The sequence below is a fragment of the Sceloporus occidentalis genome, unplaced genomic scaffold (assembly GCF_023333645.1).
Source record: "Sceloporus occidentalis isolate IW3139 unplaced genomic scaffold, rSceOcc1.0.p SCAF_2, whole genome shotgun sequence".
Taxonomy (NCBI): Eukaryota; Metazoa; Chordata; class Lepidosauria; order Squamata; family Phrynosomatidae; genus Sceloporus; species Sceloporus occidentalis.
In genome coordinates, this window is record NW_028316982.1 from 194728122 (window position 1) to 194749328 (window position 21207).

Consider the following 21207-nt stretch of genomic DNA (forward strand, 5'->3'; position numbering starts at 1 on the left):
AGGCTAATGTGGAAGATGGCAAAGATATACCCAAATCTCTGTGTCTGTGTGTGTGTGTGTGTGCGCGCACACACGCTGACACACTCATAAATCTCTTAGAGAATCTCTCACCAAACACTGAGTCACACAAAGAATCCTTCAACTGAATAAACCTAACAGTATTCTGATAAGAGGATGAGCCTATTCATGAGCCAGTAGTTGGTTAAAATACAGGTAGAAGTTTCCTCCCCACCCACCCACCCACCCCCACACACCCATTGAAGGTAAATAAGCAGTGTTGTTCTGCAAGGATCCATGGTAGAATCAGTCTGGTATAACTTATTCAGAAGACTGGAGAATTCCAGAAGGATCATTCCATGATGGGTAGATTGGCAATCCGATTCAGACTAAATAACTATCTTCATACATAAAGAATCCACTGCCACACAAAGTCCTACTCTGCCTCCACCTGTCCAAGCCTGAACAAGTATCAGTCAACCAGGAAAGATATGTTTGGGATCATGGCAGTGGAGGATTTGCAGTGGGGAGGCGAGAGGGGAAAAGGCCCATTTGCCCTAGCAGACCTCTGCTCATTCAACACTGGCTTCTGTTGTTAATACAATGCACCCACATTTAGAATACCACATACTGTGAAGTCGAAGGTTTTCATGGCCAGGCATCCATAGTTTTGTGTGGGTTTTTAGGGCTGTGTGGCCATGTTCTAGAAGAGTTTATTCCTGATGGTTTTGCCAGCATCTGTGGCTGGCATCTTCAAAGAAATGTCAGGAATAAACTCTTCTAGAACATGGCCACACAGACCCAAAAACACCACAAAAACTAGTATCACATACTGTTCTGATCATCCCATCTTGGTAAAGATACCACGATAGTGAAAAACATACCACCACAATCCAACAATCAGGGGATTAAAATAAATTCTTTATCAACAAAGGTTAAAGTGTTATGGTATTTTTAATTTAGACAGACAGACAACTGGAGAGAGGATGAAAGTGGCAGAAGTTTATAAACTTAAGACTGTTGTTGTTATTGTTGTGTGCCTTTTAAGTCATTTTCTGATTTATGGCCACCCTAAGGCAAACCTATCATGGGGTTTTCTTGGCAGTATTTGTTCAGAGGAGGTTAGCCACTGCAAAGGGTTAATTCAGGACTGGGAAACATTTCCCTTGCCAGCTGTTTTGAATTGCAACTCCCATAATCCCTTATTATGGACTAGGATTTCTGGGAGTTGAAGTCCAAAGCATCTGGAGGACCAAGTGTTTCCCCGTATAGAGAGAGGAAGATATTTCTTCTTCCTCGTCCAAGACAAGAATGCAAGATTGACCAATGGAATTGATTGGCAATTGATTTGGAGCCAACAAAAAAGAATCACGCTTTTATAAAATACCCAGTTAATGTATGGAATTGACTGTCACAGAAAATACTGGTGGCTGCTGGCTTGATAGCTTTTAAAAAGGATTCAAAAATGTGTGGAAGCTAGAATGGGTTTTTGCAATGACAGCTAAATGAATCAAGGCAGTATATCTCTGAGTACAGTGCTGGTATTCAGAATTATTACTTGTATTTTTTCAGGAACATGTATATGTCCCAGAACATGGAAAAGTTATAACTTTTTTTGAACCAGAAGTCCTAGAATTCCTCCCTGGGCAACATGGCGAATGGACACAGGCTGGTCGATTCTGGATAGTTGTAATCCAAAAAAGCATGAAAGCAATTCTAAATTATCATGTTCTATAAGAGAGCCATTACCACAATTTGGGAATTCCTTTGCCAGCCCTATCAATAATTTGGGTTTAAAATTTCTGTTTCTATAAACTTGGGTCCCGTAGTGCATTATCTGAGCTATCCCTTACAGTAGCCATTCAGGAAGATATTATAAAGTGTGTGCTGTCATGATTTGAGTGTTGGACTACAACTCTGGAGACTAGGGTTCAATTCCCAACTTGACCATGAAACTCACTGGGTGACCTTGGGCAAGTCACATGCTCTCAGCCTCAGGGCAAGGCAATGGCAAGCCCCCTCTGAACAATCTTGCCAAGAAAACCCTATTATAAATTCACATTAGGGCCACCATAAGTCAGAAAGGATTGGAAGGCACAAAGCAACAACAGCAGAAACAACAATCATGCCAAAAACACTTGGATAGCTGCTATCCATCCTAAGCATATGGGGAACTACGCTTCTAGGATTTTAATGGGACTTCCTTCTAAGGAAGTGTTAACTGGATTGCAGATATGACCTAGTTCCAGGGAAACAAGTTTTTCCCCTTCAGACTGAACTCCCTCTGTATTCAGTGACATTACCAAAGTCTTCTGAAAGGAGTAAGCAAGATTCTCTAAGGCTGCAATTTACTTCCTGGATGGAAAGCACAGCTTTCCAGCACTAAAATAGACAGCATCCACGTATTTTGACTCCCCCACCCCACCATAACAGTCACAAAGTAAATAAAGACTGAACTCTACCAATTTGTTCTCTTTTTTTCACTTTGCAGGAGCTCTGGTCCTAAAAACAGCAACTATTCAATGAGCATTGTATTTAGATGTAAAAAGCTAGTTTTATTGCTGAACATTCTGCTCCTGGGCAGAAATATTAAATAGAAACAAACTTCAAGTGCTTCTGAAACAAAAGAGCCGGAGTATGCCTTTACTGAAACCCACCAGCCTTCCCATTTTTGCAGGTTTGTTCAACTAAGGTTACAAGTTCCAAATACATGCAGAAGGAAGTTCAGCTGAATACAGGTAACCTGAGTTCTGAATAAATCTTTCTACACAGCTGTGGCATAGTGGATAAAATACTTCCAAGCTACATGACAATAGATTAACAATGTAGGCACTTGGGTATGACACATTAACCCAGACTAGGCAGAAAACTGTTTCTTATTTTAACATACCCTGTATCTCCAAGTTTGTGTTCTGGGATGGTGTTAGAAAAAGCCTAAATACAACAAGGGCACTAGAGCCCATCTGATCAGGGTCAGGCCTGGTTAGTACTTTGATGGGGGACCTGTCAAGGAATACGATGTGCTACTACAGACTGTATTTCAGTGGAAGGGTGTGGCAAATGACCTCTGACTGTTGCTTGCCTTTAAAAAAAAAGAACCCCTATGGAATGTATAGGTTTGCCACAAGTCAATAGCCAACTTGTATAGACAGTGCTAGAAGTGAGCAGCTTTTCAGCTGATAAGGCTTTCACAACCCATGGAGGAAGTGTACCTCTGCTCTGTGCATATATAGGCCAAAGCCACTTCCCATGTACTCATTATGTTACCCACAAACAAAGTGAAAATAGAGTCATGTCTAAGGCTTAGACCCAGAGGGGGAAATGGGGGAGTGGGGCTGGAGGCTAATTGTCTGCTCTTGGGAATGGCTGGGGGCCCTATGGGAGGAATGGAAGTGTCTCAAAGTCCACTTCTGTTTCTGAACAAGTGTGTGTGCGCAACCTACTGAAAAGGTGAGCTGCCACTCCTGGAAGCTTTCAAGAAAGGCAGTTCACTTTTCTTGTGTTTTTCTTCCCCCCCCCCCCCTTGCAAGAAAGGGGTCAGGATGTATTTATGGTAGACAGGGACAAAACGATCCTCAAATAAGAAATCTGTACCCTCAATGGATTTTTATTCATTTCCTACATTTCTACCATTGCAGAGAGAGAGAGAGAGACACTGAAAATCACTCACACCTGGATTTTTAAAAAAATATTTACTGTGTTTGTGTTGCTTTGGTAAGTTTGCCTGCTTTTTTCCTGTGGGAACTTAAACTCCATTTCTAAATGCTCCATTCTCAAAAAGTCCAGGAAATCTTACCATCCATTTGCAACACAAAAAGATGCTTCCTTTGCAATCCAGTACTGTCTCCATCCTTTGTGTTTCTTTTAAGTTACTACTGCAAGGGTAGAAATTGCAGTAGTGAAGGAAGTTTTCATTTGTAGAGGGCAGACTTCTTGTGGAGGGGTTATGGCCTCCTCTTCCTCCTATGCCTACTTCTCTGAAAATAAGTCTAGAGAAGCAAGGGCCACAAAAGCAGTCTTGGGTATCCAGATGGGGCCCTGGGACGCAGACAGCCTACCACAAATGAAGCCTACAATCTAGTACACTCTTTATTTGGACATACAGCTCAGAAGGGTGCAAGGAGGACAACCTGCAGAGGAACCATTCACAAACAGAAGGGCTTTCAAGTATAAAGGCCAGTATCCCGGCGGGGTTGTTTAGAGAGGCGAGTAGGCCATAGTCTGGAAGGAAGTGTGTTTCTTTCCTGAACCTTCCCAGTTGAGACTAAACGAAGGCTACACAAAGTGCTTGGAATGCTTTCCTCTTGAAGGAGATGTGCCGCAGAGCGGAACGGTAACCCCTCCCAACACACAAACACACACACATAAACACCACACATACACACACCCCTTTCTTTCCTGACGGTCTATTGACTACGCTAAACTCCCCGCGCAGCAGCCAGTTTCCAGGGAAGCAGCGGCTGGATTCTGTGTTTTCTTCTCCTAATTGCCTCGTGGCATTAAGACCTTGTCCTCCCCTTCGGAAAGACAAAAAGCCTTGAGTCCCATATCCACCCCCACCCCACCCTCAAGTGGTATTGCAGAACCCATCCTGCACTTCCTAAAGGATGGGGAACCTTAAACTAGGGACTTAAATTGCAAGTCTAGAGCTGGAATTGCTGAATGCCTGCGTCCCCCTTTCCTTTCCTTTCTTTCCGGCGGTGTAGGGTGACTGCTCCAAGCTAACAGAAGCCCATCTACTTCCTCCTCCAAGTTTCACAGGACTAAAAATAGACCCCCACAAGCAGCATCAAGTTTAGCCGGGTCTTTTCCGTTGGTACTTAGACATTAAATTTCCGTTTCATTTAGCTTCCGGTGTTTAATTTTAGCCCCCTTCCCCTCCTCTCTCTCACACGCACACTCACTCACTCAACCCCCCCCCCTTCTCTCTCTTTTTGGCATGCAAATCAATATGGCAATTACCATCTAAAAGCTCGCCCAGCCCCAGGTCAATGTAAATTGATCATTGTCCGCCTCCTTCAAAGCAACACCGGGAGCCTGTGGTGCATAATTAGATTATACTGGGGACGGTCTTGCAGATCGCAAAATTCTCCTTGGTGCCCTCCCAAAGATGGTCTGCTAGGAAGGCTCCCTGGCCTTCCTCTCCTGCACTCCGCAGCATCACAGACAATGGCCGCCTTCCTCTTCTCGTCCTGACTGGAGCTGGCCCTTTGAATCCACGAGATTGATCTGCATGTTGACTCACCATTCATTCAACAATGGCTTGGTCAGAGGCATCTACTCCAAGGTGGGGCTCACCCAGCCGAGGTGTGTGCTCTACTACTATTTCAAGGTAAGCAGGAGGCCCAAGAAACAACATCGCCGCGCCTATCAACCTTAACAAAGGGGCCTGTGGCCCCACAGAGGACGGAGACGTACTGGATTGCAAAGGAAGCATCTTTTTGTGTTGCAAATGGATGCTAGATTTCCTGGAGTTTTTGAGAATCTCTCAGTAGCCAAAAGGAGGAGGTGCCAGCCTGCAAGAGATACCCCCTCCATACCATCTGGACTGATAACAAAAATAATAAGATGTCTTCCCCCCTTTCTCCTGTATGGTTTTTTAACACCTTGCCTGATGAAGAAGCCAGGGAGCAGCAAAAGGTTTGCAACGTGTATAGTGTGCATTTTGGTTGGCCCAATAAAGGTATCGCTGTTTGGTGGATTTTTGATGTTATTGGATACCCCTATCACAAAGCCTAACTTTGGTCCAAAACACCCTGCAGAAAATAATCCAGTTTGAACTCGCTTTAGCTGCCCTGGCTTTCCCTTCTCCTTTTGTGTCGCGTCTTTTTGCACTGTAAGCCTGAGGGAACTACTGTCTAATTAACTATCTGTAAACCGCTCTGAGAGCCTTTGTGGCTGAAGAGCGGGGTACAAACACAATAAATTGTGGCTCCAGAGCTCTCTGACAAAGAATGTCTCCCAAACCTAGAGTTCTCAGAATCCCCTAGTATTGAGCCAGGGCAGTTAAAGCGGATTTCTGCAGCGCATTTTGGACCTTCCTCGGCCAGAAGTCAGATGAGGATCAGATCAGGATTTTTTTTTAGATTTAGACGTTAGCTCAGGATTAGATCATGGGGTTTAAAAAAAATCAAAATAGGAAAGGGAGAGAAAGCTGCGAGTGCTCTGCCTGGCCAGCCAAGGAGGGAAATGGGAGCTCCTCCAAGAGAAGATGGTTCTCCTTTGGGGGAAGGAGGAGAGGAGAAAGAAACCGCTGCCGAGGAGCCGGTGGCCTCTTTGGTTTTTTGTGCTCCGCTCTGGGCCCCACAACAAACTCCAACTCCCAGAATTCCATAGACTTGAGCCAGACAGAGAGTTAAAGCGGAGCCAAACCGGGTTATCTCTCCAGTGTGGATGCAGCCCCATATTAAAGGAGACCAGCGAGGCTCAAGGAGCTGGGAACTCCCCCCCCCCCGCCCTCTGCTTGCAAGGGGGCCTCCTCCTTTCCTCCCCTCCTCTCCCTCCCTCTCTGGTAGTAAATCGAGGTGAGGCTGGCTCTCCGGAAAGAATCTGCTTGATCTTTGCAAGCGGCTGGATTTTGCTGGGGGAGACGGAGGAGAAAGAGAAAGAGGGCCCCTCCATGCCTTGCCTTGCCTTGCCTGCCTCCCCCTTCCTTCCCCTCCGCCATCAGCCTCAGCGAGTGCGAAAAAAGCCGGAGGCTCTGCTGGGGCTCGGGTGCGTTGCTGTTTTTTGTGAGGAGGCCTGGCAGTGGTGTGTAGCAGGCCGGGGAGAGGAGTAGAGAGCCAGCCGGCGCTGGGTCCCAGCTGTTGCCAAGCTGCAGGAGGAGATAAATCCCCCTTCAGAAAGGGCTAACGAAAGCGCTGGAAGAGCCTTTCTTAGCCGAGGCTTTCCGGGGGAGGAAAAAAAACAGAGAGAGAGAGAGAGAGAGAGAGAGAGAGAGAGAGAGAGACACTTATTTTAAAAAACAAAACCACAGATGGTTTTATTTTAAGAAAGACTGGCTTCTCTTTATCCTTGTCCTCAGACTGGCTAGCAAAAAAGTGACGACGACGACGACGACGATAGGATCTAACTGTTTGGACACCCTAAAATTTTGACCCTGATTAAATTTCCAAAGGAGGCCTGGTGAGGAGTAGGAACAAGTGACAAAAAGTGTGAGCTGGAAAATCCAGCATTAACACCACAGCTCACCTAGAAACCTCAGATGGTTTTGTTTTACAAAGACTGGCTCCTTCTTTTCTTGGTCCCCAGACTGGCTAGCAAGAAAGTAATAATAATAATAATGGGAGCTAACTGTTTGGACACCTCATCCCACCTTTAAAAATCTGACCGAAGTTAAATTTCCAAAGGAGAGGTAGTGAGGTGTAGAAACAAGTGACAAAAGGTGTGAAATCCCCAAAACCATAGCTCAGCTAGGAACCATAGATGGTTTTGTTTTAAGAAAGACTGGCTTCTCATTAGCCTGGTCTCCAGACTGGCTAGCAAAAAAGTAACCAACAACAACAGCTACTAGATCTAACTGCTTAGATACCCATTCCACCCCTAAAAATTTAACAGACTAAATTTCCAATGGAGGCGGGTGCAGAAATGAGTGACAAAAGGTGTGAACTGGGAAATCCCACACTAAACCCACAGCTCACCTAGGAACTCACTTTGTGGCCTTGCGCAAGCCACTTTATGGCCTATATTACCGAATGTATGTGTATTCTTGCATGGCAGGGAGCTGGCCCTTGAGGCCCCTTCCAACTCTATGAGTCTATGAATTGTCGTAAGGAATATCTAGAATTTAGCTCTTTGATCCTTCCAAAGAAGTGAACTAGTTATATCTCAACCGGTGTCATGGTGAATTTTGTGGTGGGGTAGTTCAAAATGAGAGTGAGTATGCTTCCCCTGCAACACACACAGAGGCAGTAGTGACATATAGTGTCCAATCTGCAAGGATTTGTAAGGCTGCAGTTCTATGCATTACATTGCTCCTGGGAGTAACCGGCTATTTTCGTGTTTATTACAGACACTTTAGCCACATTGTAATGCATATGGCCCTTAAGAAAAGATATTCAGGAAGGTAAAATGCAACCATCTAACTTTCAAATAGGGAGGCAAACGGTTTCACAAAGAAGTGTAAAGTAGGAAGGCCATCAACCAAACCAAGGATCCAACCTCTGCTTTTGATTACTGACTTCCTGTATGCTATTCAGGCACAAATAAAAGCAAAACTTGAAAGCCATGTTATCACCTCATTCACTTGCCAGAACAAGAAGATCCAACAGATGAACTTGTGCTGAAACAAATTGGTATTAAAAATGCCACAAGATTCCTTCCTTCATTTTATATCAAAACAGACAAATATGTCTATTTCTCTGAAAACAGCATTAATTACATCAAATATTTTGCTTTGGGCTAAGATACTGGGAGACGGGGATCTAAATCCTGCTCAGCTATGGAAAGCCACTGGGGTTTCACACTCTCTCAGCCTCAAATGAGGCCAAGGGCAAACCCTCTCTGGACAAATTCTGCCAAGAAAAGCCCTCTGTAGGCGTGCCTTAGGGTTGTCATAAATCAGAAATTACTTGAAGGCACACAACAACAACAACAACAACAACAACAACAACAACAACATTGCTTGTGCTCTGAGTAAAAGAAGGACCGGACATGTGGTCTGGAGATAGCCTGGCCACTAAAACACTGGTTGCACACTTTAGGACTTTGGTCTTAACCATGCAAGGTCAATAATGTGTCACACCTTTCCGCCAAGGCATTCAGGGTCCTGTCACTCTTGTGTTATCACAGGCAACGCTGTGTAAAGTGAGAAAATGCTACCCAAAGCCACAGCCTGAAAATTACATATTGCAACAACCAAGAGTTCAGTGAAACCTTAAAGTCCACAACCATCTTTCTTTCGGGGAGTGTTCATTTAGACAGGCATTTGATTTCAACTGGAGAGGCACAACTGGTGTTTCTTTTTTATTTATATGGATCCATGTGCAGCATTTTAAATTTTCTATTATTTCATACTGTTATAAATTACAGGTATTTTAATAGGATAATTAAATTTCCTTAGCCTTTGTTTTACCAGGTTTTAAACTTTTTTTGGTTTTTAACTTTGTTGTAAGCTGCCTTGTCAGGAGAAAGTTGGAATAAACATTAAACAAACCAACAAAAACAAGCCAGCTCTGCAATGTTGACGAAATGGCCCAGATCCTGTATTATTGTTAACTAGAGTAGACCCATTGAATCCATTAGCTTTAGCTATGTGTTGACTCAGCATTCAGCAATTGACTGAATGGGTCTACTGTAGCTAACTATCAGGATGCCAGCCATTATAATTAGCATAAAAAGGAGGAAGGAAGTGGAGGGCAGGAAATGTGGCAGCACCTTTAAGACTCAACTGGGTTTATTTTTGCATGAGCTTTCATGGACATAAACCCAATTCACTCCTTTGGATGAAGAACTGAAGCTACTATCCACTTAGTAAATCAGTTAGATTTTGACCCTCACAGCTAGTAAGGATATTTCCACTGAATGCTTTAACCTGTGGATCTGTTCAGACCCCAATGTATCTGCAAGTATTAAAATGCCCTGTATCCACAGATTCAAGGATATTCCACAATCAAATGCAGCACTGTGCATGTTTCACAACACCAAAACACCAAACCAGAAAATTAATGAGCAAAGGAGGTGAGGTATAAGCAGTAGAACTCAAATAGGTTTGTTGGGGCAATTTTTGTCCCAACCCCTTTTTGTCTATTTTTTTTTTTTTAAACTGTTCATGGCAGAAGGCCTAAACTCAGGAACAGTCTTTACAACTCTTTAGGTGACTATGGCCTGTTCCAGAAAGCCAAAATAAAGCTGCTTCGAGTCACAGTGGAGGTATGGTGTTTGAATGATGCATGCGTCCTAAGAGTCCAGAAGTCGCACCAAAGCCACGCTCCAGCCCTAAGGACTGGAATGTGGCTTTGGTGCAGCTTCTGGACTCTTAGGACGCATGCATCATTCAAACACCATACCTCCACTGTGACTCGAAGCAGCTTTATTTTGACTGTCTGTAACAGGCCTATGAGCCCAAACAGACAAGCCGAAATTAAGCTGCTTCAGATCACTTTGGAGGTATGCTGTTTAAATGATGCATGCCTCCTAAGAGGCCAGAAGCCTAAGAACTAAGAGTGCAGCTATGGCACAGCTTCTGACCTTTTAAGGTGTGTGTGTGTGTCATTTAAACACCATACCTCCAAAGTGAACCAAAGCAGCTTTATTTTGGCCTGTCTCTTTGGGCCCATAAAATGTGTACCCTGTAAACTGAGTTCTGTGTAAAATATGGGGGGGGGAGTCCTCTCTTTCTGTATGAGGGTTAAAGGACACTTTGTAAAGTTTTATCTCCAAAAGACTAAGATGACCATGTCTTTTGAAACTCAGCACTGGACAATAATCCAGTCAGCCAAGTCTCCCTCAGTCTGGAACTGGTGTGGTTGCACTTGTAGATTGGTGGTGGGGGTGTGAGTGGGTGGGGGTGTTGTAAACACCAAAACATAAAAGAGCTCAGTTGGCATTAAAAATTGGCCTTGTCTCTGAGGCTTCCTGAAATCAAGCAAACCTTCCAGAACACCTCCTGCATCCATGCGAGTATCCAAGTGCAGCTGTCCTTCTGAAACGCTCCATTCTGTTAAATGGGGCAGGACAGACAAAGCAACTGCACAGAGGATTTTAAATCAGAAAGCCTCCCCTTAAAAAAAAATGAGGCTGTGAGATGAGTAAAGACTGCAAAGCCCAATGTGTCTCCCCCCCCCCCTTTAGCCCCATAACACCCACCACAAAGCCAGTCAGGGTGCCCATTACCCATTAATTATTACCACTCCTGCTACCTATATTTAGAATCCAGTGCCTGCCAAGCTCTGGATACAATTGGCAGAAATGAAAAGCACCCATTAGAGAAGAAAAGGGTGGGACTATGACCACCCCCCATCTGTTTCTAAAGAAGAAACAAGCCCTATAGATTTCAGAAGCGGAGGAGAGGAGACCTCCTCTAGAACCCGAACTACAGCAATGACTGGTTCTTATTTTGACCTATGGCAGAAGAACCCAATATTAATCCTAACTAAAACAAATAAAAGAATCCATGGGACTCGGATAAGTGATGGCTAAAAGGTCCTACTCACTTCAATGGGCCTACTCTAGTTGGAGACTTTGTAGCACCTTTGAGACTGACTGAAAGAAGTTGGCAGCACCAGCTTTCATAGACTTCTATTACCTCACAGATGCATCTCTGAAAGCTCACATCTGCCCATGTTTTTCCTTCAGTCAGTATCAAAGGTGCCACAAGAACTCCCTGCATACTGATTCTACAGACTATAGCTTTGTCTTAGAATATATAGCGATATTCTATATAGCTATAGCTTTGAATTCTAGTCTGAAGAGTCAGCCTGGTGTAGTGATTTGAGTGCTGGACAAGGAATCTGGGAGGTCAGGGTTGGAATCCTCGCTGGGCCACAGAAACTTGCTGGGTGACCTCGGGCAAGTCACACTCTCTCAGCCTAAGTAGCAGTAGAAGAAGAAACCTTGCCAAGACCCCCCAGTGGTATGGTTGCTTTCAAAGGACTTGGATGTGTGTGGCTTGCACACAACATCAACGACCCTTGCTGGAAGCAGCTTTCGCTGGCTGGGTTTGGGTCGGAGGGGTCTCTCTCTTGCGGAGACCTGTGTGTCCCCCCCCCCAAAAAAAAGTCCGGGCTTCTAGGCCTACGATCCAAGTGGAGTCTACGCAGGGAGGCCTGTGAGCCTCGCCAAGGGCGCTGCTCCGGTTTAAGAGCCAAGTTTTTGGCAAAGGTAGGGAAGCGTGATGAGATTGTCGGATTCTCTCTCCTCGCCTTGACGCCGCCGCTTTCCCCCGCTACTCCCCCTTCCCGATCCCGCTTCCCTCCTCGCTCTTCTCCTTCTTCTCCTAGGTGTATATATTTAGCCAGCAGACACCCAGAGGGTTTTAAAAAGACGCCGCGTTCCCTCCTCCCCCAATCATGCAGCAAACACGTTCAGGAGCGGCGTGCAGCGGGGGAGCCTCCTCTCATCTGCGTGGCTGATTACAGCCCCAAAAGCGGACGGCGACGTGTAATTTCAGTCCTCGCTCCAGATCGCGGGCTTGATTTTTCCAGGGGGCCCACTTATCCAAGGGGGAGGGAGGGGAGGGGAGGGGAGGGAGGGAGGAATGAGAAAAAGGAGAAGAAAGAGGAGAAGAGGCGCTGGGGGCTTTCTTTCTCCTCGTCCCTATTAGCTATGCAGCCAATCTATCATTTCCGGCGGTGCTTCCATCTAATTACCGATGTATTTAGATATGACGTGCGAAAGAGAGAAGGGGAAAAGAGAGAGAGAAGAGAAAGAACTGTCGCTTGGCCTCCTCCTTGTCGGGAAGCTTTCCAGCGAAGGCTGGAGCGCCCGGAGCCTAAGCTCTCCAGACAAAGAGGGAAGAGCTGAGCTGCGCTGCGGGCAAATCCGAGGCAAATGAGCTTTCCTGGGGGGATGGGATGGGATGTGGGGGGCTGAGGAGAAGGGGCCTGCCTCCCGCGGATGAGGGCAAGTGGGGGGACCCCAAAAGCCAAGGCGATCCCTCCCCCCTCCCTAGAGCCCAATGGACCAGAGCCAGAGCCGCTGTCCGCCCTGTCGGATGCATCTGTCAAGTCTAATGCGCCTCAAGGCGCCCCTAGGTAAGTTCTCCCGGTCCTAAAAAGTCCATAAAAGATACAAGAGGCTCTCTCGCCCGGTTCAGCGCTTGGAGGGGAACTCAGCCCCCCCCCCCGACACTCTAAACCCCCCTCTCTTCTAAGTAACCCCATCTCCCAGCCCCCAAGGCTGTTGGCCAGCCCGAGAGGTCCTTGGCCGGAGTGATTCTGAATTCTCCGCTCGGGAGGCTTTGTCCTTGGGAGCCTTCCTTCCCTCCCTCCCACCCCCGGGACTGAGAGCGATCGGAGGCTTTCCAACTCGACGTCCGTCCCCCCCCCCCCCGCCTCCTCCTTTTGGCTCGCCTTGTGCTGCTGCTCCTCTCTGCTTGGCTAGCGCTGCCCCGGCAGGACGCGGGGTTAAGCGGAGTTCCCAAACAAGAGGGAAACTTCTGGGAACGGAAGGATCTGGCACGGGCAGCGAAAAGGAGGCCCCAGCCATGGTGGGAAAGAGGGGGAAAATCTTCTCTCCGCCGTAATCCTGAGGATCCCAGAGCGCCTCGGCTTCCGCTAGGCCACCCGCCTCTTCCTTTGGGGCGCAAAGGGGAGCCATTACTGGGATGGAAGAAGAAGAGGCAAGGGACCCAGAGGGGGCTCCACATCCCTCTTGGGATACATATAATACATATATATGCTTCAAGGACTTACATTCCATCTTTCTCCCACAATAGTGTGTGGGGGGGGAGGGGACTCCAACAATGGGAGATAGATAGATAGATAGATAGATAGATAGATAGATAGATAGATAGATCCCCTTCCCACCTATATATATAGGAACCAAGGGGATCCATCTATACATCCAACTGGGGTTTTCTGACCCCCGAAGGGTTAACCAGACAGATTCGGGGGCACTGAATCTCTCTGTCTCTGTCTCTCCGTGTATCTCTGTCTCCATCCACCGAGCATTTTCTGAGCCCCGAAGGGTTAACCAGACCCATTCGGAGGCTCCGAATCTCTCGGTGACCTTTTCCTCCGCCTCTCTCCCTCCGCGCTCCACTCTCCCTTTCAGGGCCCGGTTCTTTCGCTCGCAGGGAGTCTGAACGGCTGTCTAGACCGATCTATCATAAGCCGGCGAAAGAAAACCAGGGAAAAGACACACACTCACACACACTCCGCACGGCCGCTGTTCCTCACCTTGGAGAGGAGGAGGAGAAGAAAGAAACACACGGTCCGGCCGGACTAGCCTCCAGGGAACCAAAGCAAACCTCCCCCCATCGCTCCCCGGTCCCCAAGCAGCCCACCTTCATGCCTGACAAATGGGATTTTGTCTGCCCTTTTCAGCGCCCGCCGAAGACGTCCCCCCCCCCCATGCTTCGTGTGCCACAGCTGCACTGGGAGGAAACCTGGATTCCCTCGGAAAAGGAGACGGAGAAAGCAGGGGAGGGAGAAAGCCTTGGTTCTGGGCCCTTCCAGGCACGAGGGGATGCCAAGATTCCCAGGGCGCCTCCCTTCCATCCTCTCCTTCCTTGGCCCCACCTGGAGCCAAAGTGGCTCCCGATCCTTTTGTGAGAGGGAGAGCTCAAGGGCTGGGGAAGAATGCAAAGGGTTGCGCCATTCATTGATCCAGAGGTTGTCGCCTAACTAAGGCGCAGAGTAGCCCTTCGGTGGCTCAACTGGGAAGATGGGGGGAAACTGGGGAAGCGGGTGGGCAGACGGGAGAGATTAAATCCCTGCTTTATAATCCTCCCCAAAGCAATTAAGACTGTCTGGTTCGCGAAAGAAAGAAAAAAATAAGACAAAACCCACCGCCTTCCACGGACATCCCCCCCCCCATCAAGTCAACCCACAAAGGCAAAACCGCCGGCCAGAGCTTAAATCCAGGGAGACCATCTTTCCAGTTTGCTGGACTTCATAGTGAAGCAGCAACAAGCTGCTCCCAGCCCTGAGTTTGATCAACACTGCTTCGATCCCGCATCCCAGGGCCGATTTGCCAGGTGCCAGGATCAGAGACGGAACAAGGGGAGAAAGGAAGAGAAAGATGGGGGGCAAACACGAGGCAAGCCATCGGCCACGAAGCGCAACTCCCTGAGCCACAACGTGCCAATCTTGGGCACGGGGGGGGGGAGGGAAGGAGCGGGGAGTCAACCGGCTGCCAGGCTGGGTCCCCAAGCCAAGCCAAGCCAGGAAGGAGGGCGACCCTTGGAGGGCTCTTTCCCCGCAAGGAGTGGGGAGGGAGGGGGAGGAGAAGTCCCATGGCTTCTTATCTCTGTCGGCCGAGAGAGTTGGCGGGGCCCCGTCTAAGGCAGCCCTTTGGCCTCGGGCCTCCTTCCCAGGCAGCCGCCGCAGTCATGGAAAAGTTTAGAAAAGCTTGACAGATCCTGTCCGTGGGAGCAAGGCGAGATCAGGCGGACCTTTCGCCGGGGGTCCTTCCCAAAAGAAAGCCCGGGGGGGGGGGGTTTCTCCAAAGGGAGGAACAGCCAAGGGCCTGGGACTAGCTCGGAGCCACCTTTGCTTTTTGGGGCGGAAAGAGGGTCGGGAGAGAGTCCCATTCGGGCTGGAGAGTTTAGGCTGCATCCACAGCGGAGAAATAACCCGGTTTGGCACTGCTTTCACTCTTTTCTGATTCAAGGCTATGGAATTCTGGGAGTTGGAGTTTGTTGTGGGCCCAGAGCGGAGCGAACTCCCAGAATTCCATAGCCTTGAACCAGAAAAGAGTGAAAGCAGTGCCAAAACGGGTTATTTCTCCACTGTGGATGCAGCCTAAACTCTCCAGCCCGAATGGGACTCTCTCCCGACCCTGTTTCCGTGGGAGCAAGGAGTTGCATTCCTCTCTAGAATCCCCCCTCCTCCCGTGCCTCGTTTTTTATAGGCCTTAGATGCAACTACCGGAGCCAGAAACTGAAGGCGAAAGCGCTTGGCGAGGCAGGAAGGATCGCCCCCGGACTCGCTCTCCTCGAAGAACAAACAAGCGACGTGCTTCGGAGGCCGCTCTCCCACAACCCCGAAAGGAGTGGGGGGGGGTAGCAAACAGACTCCCTCAGTCCAGCCCCCCCCCAAGTTCTCAGCCTCCCTCCAGTGGGAGCCAAGCGGGGCAAGGGGCAAAGCAAAGGAGGCGTGAAATCCCTTCCCGGACCCCCCACCGGCGCCGACACAAACTGTTTGGACTGGGACCAGCAGCTCTGCAACAGCCGCCCAGTTCCACGAAACTGGCACACAACGCCGCTTGCAGCCTCCCACTCCGATCCGTCAGTGGCCTCGAAAAACAACCCGGGAAACAAAAACCTTCGCCGCCTCCGCAGTCCTTTGCCAATCGGCGTTCAGGCGCCCCCCTCCAGGCACAGACCCCCGAGACCTTTGGGTCCTTTTTTTACCTCCTTCGCCTGTCCGGTCTCTGCCCATCTCTTTGACCTCGGCTGCCCAGCGGGACGGTTGCCCTCTCGCCTGCGGAGGTCCCCTTGGGTCGCCTTCCCTCCTTCTCCTTCCACTGCCCTCCGGGAGCCCAGAAGGGCAGGCTGGTAGAGGTGGGGCTTTTGGAGCCCTTCCCAAATCGGAAGGAGAAAAGGGAACGAGAGGCGGGGGAACCCGTTTCCTCCTCCTGCTCCCTTGCCGGAGCAGACAGACAGACGGAGCGTCCCCGGCCGCTTCCCCCTTGGCCGCGTCTCCTTCTCCGCTTCCCCGCCCCGTCTAAAGCCGCGCCGCCCTAGCCTTCCCAACCTCAGAGCCTCCCAAAACTTCCAGCCACACCCCACCCACCGGCCCCCTTTTCAGGCTAACCTCAAACTCGCCTCCCTTCCGCCCTCTTCTTCTCCTCCTCCTTCTTTCTCGGATCGTTTCAGGTAGATCCCCAACAGAGCCGGCCTCGGACCAAGGCTGCCTGCCTCGTTCTCCTTCTCCGTGTGTGTGTCTCTGTGTGTGTGTGTCCTTCGCAAACAAGCCTGCGCGCGCACACATACTCTCTCTTTCTCTCTCTCTCTCACACACACACACACACTACCCCCCCCTTCCACACACAAACTCCAGATCCGGGAGAAGGAAAAGGTCTCCTTCTCTGGAGAGATCCCTTGCAAAAGACGTCTAAGAAAGAGAGAAGTCACCTCCTCCGAGCGGGTCTGGCTCGTCTTTCCCCCTTTCGGGACTTGCGAAGGAAGGAAGGAAGGAGGGAGAGAGGGCGCGGACTGACCTGAGTCTCTCTGCTCCGCTCCGTCGGAGGCTGTGTGTCCGCCGCGTCCCCTTCCTTGAGTCTCCGGTGGGCGAGAGGCGAAGGGGGAAAAGTTTGCGGATCTCCTTCCTGAGCCGAGGGACGCTTGGACCGGTCCCGCCGTCCGAGGGGCTGCCACCGCTGCCGGAACTCGGTGGGGCGGAGGGGGAGGCTCCAGGCCGTAGGGGTCAACAGCCCCGAGGGCTCCCCTTGGGCAGCAGCGCCATGTCGCTGGGGGAGGGGGGCTGAAGCTGGACGGCTGCTGGCCTACATGCTCTCCCCTCTCTGCTCCGCGTCTGGCAGAGGCTCTCTCCGCCTCGGGGGCTGAGGGTGAGGCGGAGGGGGCTGGCTGGCTCTGGGGATTGAATCCGCCGGGAAAGCCGCTCTTCCTCACCTTGCCGCTGGGAGACCAGGCTCCGTCTGCTGCACGCCGCCCCCTCCCTGTCCCTTCCTCTCCTCCCCTCCTCTTCCCCGCCCCCTTTCTTGCCTCTCCTTCCCTCCCCCCCCCCCCACTCAGCACTGAGGGATCCGCCGCCAGCAGAGGCAGAAGCAGCGGCAGCAGCAGAAGCAGGAGAGCCTCCCTCGCCCCCGCGCTCCCCCAAACAGCGACTCTCTCCTGCTTGCCCTCCTTTTCTTTCAAAAAAAACTCTCCGCTTTATCGCCTTAATTGATTCCCCACTCCTCCTCCTCCTCCTCCTCTTCCTCTTCCTCCTTCCCTGTTTCCGTGCCTCCCCTCCTTCTCTCCCTCTGTCCCCAGCCCTGCTTTTCTCTGCCTGAGGGCGTCCTGAGGAGACTCCGCGCTCCTTTTGACCAGAAGAGCTTGAAAAGGAAAGTCTCCGCCCGCCTTCCCCCCTTCCCCCCCCCCCTTCAGCCAGGCGCCTTTCTCGGCTCGGGCTCAGTTCTCTCGTTCGCTCGCTACCCAGAAGGCCAGTGGAGAGCTGCAATTACCATAAAGCTCTCTCCCTTCGCTTCGCCAAGCTGTCAAAGCTCCGGCAGCATCGGCAGCAGCAGCAGAGGAAGAGGAAGAGGAAGAAGCATTAGGCGCAGCCAGACGCTGCTGGCGAGAGGCCGCCTCGGTCGCCCACTCGGCTTCCCTTCCTCCCTGCCTCCCTCTCTAGCCCAGCCCAGCGAGGGCTCTTCTTCTTCACCACCACACGATCTGCCCCTCCGTTTCTTTCTTTCTTTCTTTCTTTCTTTCTTTCTTTCTTTCTCCCTTAGCCCTTTGGAGGCTTTGAAACAGGATGGTCATCTGTCGGGGTGCTTTGATCATGTATTCCTGCATGGCAGAATGGGGTTCGATTGGATGGCCCTTGGGATCTCTTCCAACTCTATGATATTATCATTCGCCTCTTGCCCCTGGATCGTTTATGGGGCACGCCTTCCCTCCTTCCCCCCACCATCCCCGAGTCTTTTGAACGCTAAGAACGGCTTCCCTGGTGACCTTCCCTGAGTCAAGAGGGAGAAGGAAGATCCTGCCCTCCCCCCCCCCCGGTCTCAAGTGCGGGGAATTCAGGATCCTTCCTCTCCTTCCACCCACTTTTGCCCCGTTCTTCGGGTGGCATTTCCCTGAAAAACAACAACAGCAACAGAAGCGCTGGCTCTTTGTTCCCCGCATCCTTTCTCTCTCCGCACCCACCCCCATCATGGGGCGCCCCATTGCCACCCACAGAGGAACGTTTTCTTCCTTCAAACCCCCACCTCTTCCTTCAGGCACTTTCCCATCTTATCGGGCCACCACTCCTCCCCGGGGGAAATGCCTCGCAACCCTCTTTTCTTAGCGCAGATAACCGCGCGGCGCCCGCCTTCAACCCCCCCCCCCTCCAACCTGTATTTTAAGTCTCCCTCCAAACCCGCCGTTTCCCCTTTATCTCCTCTTTCCAGAAACACACAAACCGTCACTCTCTCCTCCAGTGTTCCCGGGTTTTATTTGTTTTATCGCCCCCCTGCACCCTGCACCGCTCCTCATTCCCCTCTTGCATTTGGATCGCCCTTCCTGGGTTTTTATGGAGGGGGGGTTCTTTCTCTTCTGCCCCCCCCCCCCCGTCATCCCGCCTCTTTAGTGTAATGGAAAATAATCCTTTCGCAACAGCCACTTTCCGGAGTGGCCAAACTGCTTCTCTTTTCTTGCTTTCGGAAAGAGAACGCGTGGTTGCCAGGCTCTGAAAGTCCCAGACACGTTTTCTGTTCTGACGTGTGAATCTGGGGCCGGGGGCGGAGGAGGAGGGCGCCACGCACACCCCGTTCTCCGCATTGCCCTGCCGGAGCTGGCTGGCGATTTCTCGCTCTGGCTCTTCCTTGCTTCCTGGCTGGCACGCTCCTTATCTTGCTTATCGGCTTACTTCTGGCTGGGCAAGTCAGCTGCTCCACGCCGCGTTCCCGACTCCGGTCTTCCTGGCCTGGCTCGCTCCTTCCTCCGGAGGATCGTGGTTCTAGATGGTCTTTTCCAGCCCTCGGTGGCATCAACCGCGAGAGGCCGGCTGCAAGGTTAACCCCGGCTGGGGAAGGCGGCGTGCGCATTCACCGGCCACCAGCCGCTGAGTCTGACTTGGGGCTGAGTTGCTGGACTTTCTGGTTTGCCTTGGAGGCATACTGAGTGTTGGACTACAAGTCTAGAGAGCAGGGTTTGATTCCCAGGTTAGCCACGAAACCCACTGCGTGGGCTTGGTCAAGTCACATGCTCTCAGCCTCAGGGGAAAGCCATGGCAAACTCCCTCCGAACAAATCTTGACAAGAAAACCCAGGACAGGTTCGCCTCAGGGTCGCCATAAATTGGAAACGGTTTGAAAGCACACAACAAGAACAACAACAACAATGGGCCTTTACGTTGACAAGGAGTGGGTGACCTTCTCTGAGGATTTTCCTGGCAAAGTTTGTTCAGAGGTGGTTTGCCACTGGCTTCCTCTGAGGGCGAGGGAACACCATAAGTCAAACACGACTTGAAGGCACACAACAACAACAACAACAACAAGAACAACAACAAATATTAGAGCTAGCATGGTGGAAACCAGAGTTGGAATCCTGGCTGGGCCTTGGAAAAACCCACTGGGTGATCTTACACAAGACACACTCTGTCAGCCTCAGAGGATGGCAGTGGCAACCCCAGCCCTCTGAATCAGTCTTGCCAAGAAAACCTCATTTAGGTCACCCTAAATCGGAAACCTTGGAGGCACACAACAACAACAACAATTTGATTCCGCTTTTCCCTTCCTACGTGTGTAGGGTCTCTCCCTGGCCATGGCTGCTCCCTGCTTAGTGGCTTATCTAAAAGGGCTGCAGACCTTGAGAAGGTCCCACTGGAAACCTGCTCCCGATTAAAGGCGTCTCGCCTGTGGCGAGGAACGAAGCACGTGGAGGAGGGGAGCCTGAAGCAGCCCAGGAAAAATGCATGGCATTTGATTCTCACGGACTGCGGCGGCGGCGATTGCATCAAACCCTCCTCGCTTCGCCTTTCCTCTCCAGTCCTCCAAGTCTCCTCTGGGCGTGGAGAAGCTGTTTACACCCAAGTAGGCATGCAGAGAGAAAGAGAGGCCCAGTGATTACCTAGTTCAAGGCAAGCCAACTTTGTACACACAAACACACACACATTAATTTCGTCGCGAGGTCCAGGAATCTGTGGGAGAGAAGCGGGGGCGGGGACGCTTCAGCCTAGCAATATTTTCCCTAGTTAACATGTGGTTTATTCAATAGGCAGCAACAACCCCTGCTGTATTGATGCGAATCTCTTAGGCTGGATGCAGAGCCAGAGGAAGAATCTGGTTAAGAAAGCATGCAAGCAAGCAAGCAAAACTCACAGGTCGTATGCATATATTTTTGCATGTGAGAGAGAAATCTGCTGCTGCTTCAGTATACTGTATCTTCCTAATATCAGAAGGTTGATATTATGTTGGATTTTTTTACCCCCACTTACACATATAAGAGAAAGGTATGGGCCTTTAAGAAAACCAGCATGGTTTGAATGTTGGACTAGGACTCTAAAGACCAGGGTTTGATTCCCAGCTCGGCCATGAAACCCACTGGGTGACTTTGGGCAAGTCCCATGCTCCCAGCCTCAGAAAACGGCAATGGCAAACCTCCTCTGAAGAAACCTTGCCAAGAAAACCCCATGACAGGTTCGCCTTAGGGTCCCCATAAATTGGAAACAGCTCGAAAGCACACAACAGCAATAACAACAATAATGGGCCTCCCTACGTTGTCACGAGTGGGCGACCTTCTCTGAGGATTTCCTTGGCAAGATTTGTTCAGAGGTGGTTTGCCATTGGCTTCCTCTGAGGGTAAATGACTTGAACCCAGTGGGTTTCCGTGGCCGAAAGGGGATTCAAACCCTGGCTCAGTCCGACATCAAACCACTTCACCCCACACTGGTCCTGT

At 50.2% G+C, this 21207-nt stretch overlaps 1 protein-coding gene across 8 annotated transcripts in view; it reads right to left on the minus strand.

The window, feature by feature from the left end:
• Positions 1–21207, minus strand: part of BCOR (BCL6 corepressor) — a 165616-nt gene that overhangs the window by 82882 nt on the left and 61527 nt on the right. For 2 of the 8 annotated variants that reach the window (XM_089511849.1, XM_089511841.1), the window contains exon 1: positions 16416–16584. The exons of 2 other annotated variants lie outside the window; for them this stretch is intronic. The gene's annotated coding sequence lies outside the window, so the exon portion shown is untranslated. Of the gene's footprint in view, positions 1–16012; positions 16312–16415; positions 16585–16821; positions 17255–21207 lie in introns of those variants that run through there. 4 more of the 8 variants (XM_089511843.1, XM_089511848.1, XM_089511850.1 and 1 more) reach the window with 4 other exon arrangements.